We start from the raw sequence: 4714 nt of genomic DNA, 5'->3' as shown, positions 1-4714 counted from the left end.
GGACATCTCATACTTCCCGCATTACTTGTCCCTCTGGGCCCATCCTTTGTTTACATCCCTTATCCTCCCTCTGAGGTTTGTATACGCTCCCCGCTGGACATGAACTCCTGTTGCTGCATGGCCCCTGCCCTGCTGCCTTGGCACAGGCTGCCTGATACACGAGCCCCATGGCTCCTTCTCCCATTCACTACTTAGCCCCTTGCCTGGGTCTACAGAAGACTGTTTTCAAGCTGTTTCCCACCTGTCATCCCATGTGGTCACAACAGTCCAGAGAGGAAAAGGAAGTCCAGAGAGAGTATGTGGGGGTGTGGTCAGCTCAAGATCACACAGGGCTTCCAACCCGAGTAGGTCCTCTACAGCCCACATGTCCCGGCCGTGGGACACTTGCCTTTAATGCAAAATTCCAGAGGTCTGAGTCCCTAGTCTATGAGGGCACAGAAAGTATCTTCACCGAGCCATGTACATAGGTCCCTCTAGGCCACCTTGGCTAGACCACATCCCCTCCTCCAGCCTCCTGGCTTCAGCCACCACACCTCCCTTCAAGGGCTCCCCTGTGCCATCTGGATGTCTACTCACCTTAGCTACCACCACAAACCACGGCCTGCTCTACCTCAAACATGGTCTCAGACCCTCCCCTCCATTTGCATGGGGTAGCAGAGGCAGGTGATCCAGTCCAGCAAGCTTTGCTGAGGACTTCAGGATAGCAGTTGAGAATTACCGGCTGGGCGTGGAATTGCAGATGTGAGAGTCTACTCACATGGAATGGGTCTGCCCTCAGCAGTCACAGGCCAAGTTGACACCTCATTGCCAAGCCCATTGCAAGAGACAGCTCCCTTAACCACTATCGAGCCCCCATTCTACCTAGTCTCAGCTTCTACTCCTGAGAGTAAGATAGAGAAAGCAACTGGCCCTTCTAAGGCCACTACCAAGTCCTCACTTCTCACTTGAGGGCTGACTGCATCCAGGATGATTGAAAATGAGAAAGTAAGGCCAGGTGCCGTGGCTCACACCTGATATCCCAGCACTTTGGGAGGCTGAGGTGTATCACTTGAGGCCAGGAGTTTGAGACCAGCCTGGGCAACATAACAAGTCCCCATCGCTACAAAAAATACAAAACTCGCCAGGTATAGTGGTGTGCACCTGTAGTCCCCGCTACTCAGGAACTCAGGAGGCTGAGGTAGGAGGATTACTTGAGCCGGGGAGGCGGAGGCTGCAGTGAGCTGAGATCACACCACTGCACTCCAGCCTGGGCAACAGAGTGAGATTCTGTCTCAAAAGAAAGGAAAGAAGGAAGGAAGGAAGGAAGGAAGGAAGGAAGGAAGGAAGGAAGGAAGGAAGGAAGGAAGGAAGGAAGGAAGGAAGGAAGGAAGGAAAGAAGGAAGAAAGGAAGGGAGGGAGGGAGGGAAAAAAGAAAATGAGAAAGTCTTGTCCTTTCAGAAGAACTCCACCCTCTGCCCACAGAGTCTCCCTCTGGGACAACCCATCCCTACCTGTGATACCTCAGCTGTGTGGTCTGAAATAACACTACAGGGTTCGCCCTCAGCTCACTTCGTTCCTGCTGACATCTGCCTGGGCTCCCAACTTTCTCCCAAGCGAGCATAAATTTGAACGAGGACACATATGGACCTTGGGGAGGGGAATCTGATTGCTCCTCCCTTAGTGCTCTAGGAAGTGGTAGAGCAGTAGTGACAAGAGGGACTCCAAGGAAAGAGGAGGATGGGCTGTGAGTGTGTGAAGGGCCATTCAGGGCACAGCTTAAGGTATCTTGGGACTCTGTTCAAGCCCTACAGGTGCCAATCTTTCTGACCATCTCTGTCCAGCCCAGGGCATAGCCAAAGGGAGGTAAGACTCCCTCCTGCCTTGCTTCCCCAGAGGCCAGCCTAGTATCAGGCGCATGGAGGCCTTCAGATGAATCAAACTGACCCAAGTCCAAATTGGAATAAAATGAGTGAGGGTTGGTTGCCCTCACCTCTTCCTGGAAAAGCATAAACAAGAGTAAATGTGGGCCAGGCAAGGTGGCTCACATCTGTAATCCCAGCACTTTGGGAGGCCGAGATAGGCAGATCACTTGAGGTTGGGAGTTCAAGATCAGCCTGGCCAACATGGTGAAACTCTACTAAAAATACAAAATTTAGCTGGGCGTGGTGGTGGGCCTCTGTAATCCCAGCTACTCAAGAGGCCGAGGCAGGAGAATCACTTGAACCTGGGAGGAGGAGGTTGCAGTGAGCTGAGATTGAGCCACTGCATTCCAGCCTGGGCGACAGAGTGAAACTCCATTTCAAAAAAAAAAAAGAGGTCGGGCGCGGTGGCTCATGCGTGTAATCCCAGCACTATGGGAGGCAGACAAATCATCTGAGGTCAGGAGTTCGAGACCAGCCTGGCCAACATGATGAAACCCCATCTCTACTGAAAATACAAAAAGTAGCTGGGCATGGTGGTGGGCACCTATAATCCCAGCTACTTTGGAGACTGAAGCAGGAGAATCACTTAAACCCGGGAGGCGGAGGTTGCAGTGAGCCGAGATTGTGCCATGGCACTCTAGCCTGGGCAACAAGAGCAAAATACCGCCTCAAAAAAAAAAAAAAAAAAAAAAAAAGAATAAATGTGACATTGGGCAGAGTTAGAAAAGAAACATCTACATTCAGCCAGGACAACAGGAATGATCTAGAACATGTGGTGTGAATGGAAAGAACCAGCGTCCAAGCTGCTGTGCCTCTGCCTGGGTATCTAGTGGGGCTGCCAGGGGGTGGTGCCTGCAGAACAGCCAAACAGCTGGCCAGATTCTCCTCCTAAGCCAGATGATGCCATTTGTTGTTCCATCCCCAGCCAGCTGTCAGTCCTTCCTGGGCCCCGGGTCCCGGGCCCCAGGAGAGGTGCGCCATTGCAGCCCCCTGCCCTCAGCTGCCTCTGACTCCTAGGGCAGGCAGAGGGGCAAGGGGACTGGGCACACTGGCTGGGTCGGGGAGTCAAGGCCTTCACTTGGCACTCACTGCCACAGGCCGTAGGAAGCCAATCCAGTGTGGGCCCAGGGTTTGGGACAGATCCCACCAGCTGGAGCAGGAGAAGGCACCTCCAGCCCCCTTTGGCCAGGGCCAATCTCTGTTCCTGACTGGCACGAAGGCCTGGGTGGCGGGAGGGGCTCAGATCCGGTGGAACACCAGCTGTCCAGGCAGATGACCAGGTCGGAGTGCCCACTCTGGCTTCACCAGCCCAGAGGACTTGGGCAAGTCACTTCTCTCCTCTTGCTGCCCTTTCTCTGTGAGAGATGAAAAAACATCGTAAACAGTGTTGTCCTCAGATGGGCTTAGAGAGCTTGGCAAGATAGCACATGTGAAGCCCCCGCATGGTGCGCTGCACGGGGCGGGCGCTGGTCCATTGGGCATTCCTTTTCCTGGGAAAGCCTCTCTGTGGCTTTGTTTCCTCCTCTGTGAAGTGGGAGGTTTGTAGGAATCCAGAGTGACCACAAGGTGAAGGCCTCAGCATAGTTCCTAGAACCGAGGTCCCCCATAAACAGGATTCTGCCTCAGGGTCTGAGTCCCTGCCCTTTTCTCTCTCCACAGGACTCAGCCCCTGGCAGGCTTGTGGTGGAGACAGTGAATGGTCTTGTAGTGGCGGGATTTGCCCACCTCCGTGTCCCTGTGTTTGAGTCTCTTCTGCTTGAGTCTGAACTTCAGGCTGGTGGCCACAGAACACAACACTCTCACTTTACAGATGAGAAAACGGAAGCCTGGAGAGGGCCAGGGACTTGCCCAGGTTCCCACAGCCAGTCCATGCCGAAGCTGCGCTAGGTCACCCTCCTCTCTGTGCCCAGCGGTGCCACAATACCCCTTTCTGTCTGCTTGAAAACTCCTCTTCATTCTTGCCGATCTGTACTCATCTTTCAGTCTCTGCCTCTTTAGCAACCAGAGCCTATGAAGAGGTGACCAGGCCCTGGTCACTCCCTGGAGCAGAGGAACTGGAGGTGTAGGGGTGGGAACTGAAGGGGAGGGGCATGGCAGGGGCCGAGAATGTGGCTGCTCTGGCCCGGGGGCCTGAGCCAGGCTGCCTACAGAGGAGCCAGTGTGCCCAGACATTAGGGCTTTGTGAGCTGAAGAGTTCGGTGTGGGGATGGTTGTTTTGTTGAGCTGACGTTGTTTCAGGTTGACTGAATGTCAGTGTCTTAGTGTCCAGGAGCCAGCTCTTTAGAGCCAGCCAGGGTCTTGGGGAGAATGTGGCTGGGGCATCCTAGTCTGGATCAAGGAGGGGAGGGGGCTGCCCGTGCCCCGTGAGTGCTGAGCAGGTCCTTGAGGAGAAGACTGCAGAGGAGGAGTGAGTCCTAGCGTGGATACCAAGAGAGGCGAGAGGAACAGGCGCCCCTGCACCTTGGGGCCAAAGCAGAAGGGCCTGGCCAGAGTGGAGGATGGACAGAGGCAGGACAGGGACCTCTGGAGGCTGGTGCCTTCCTGCCAGGGCACTGGGAGCCCTGAGGACACAGCGATCAAACCTTCGTCCACAAAGGAAGAGCCAAGAGAACCCTGGGGACCAGGAGGGCCCCAGGAGGCCTTGGGGACTGGCCAGGCGGGTGGGGTGGGCCAGACTCACAGCTGTCCAGATGTGGGTAAGAGATAACTCTGTTTACTGGGCACCCAGCGGGAGCAGGGCGGGGGGTGGGAAGGGGCACCCAGGGCCAGTGGGGCGGGCAGATTAGGAGGCGGGGGCATGAGTCAGGGGTTTG

Source organism: Macaca nemestrina, chromosome 17 (assembly GCF_043159975.1).
Source record: "Macaca nemestrina isolate mMacNem1 chromosome 17, mMacNem.hap1, whole genome shotgun sequence".
NCBI lineage: Eukaryota > Metazoa > Chordata > Mammalia > Primates > Cercopithecidae > Macaca > Macaca nemestrina.
Note: the sequence above shows the minus strand (reverse complement) of the source record.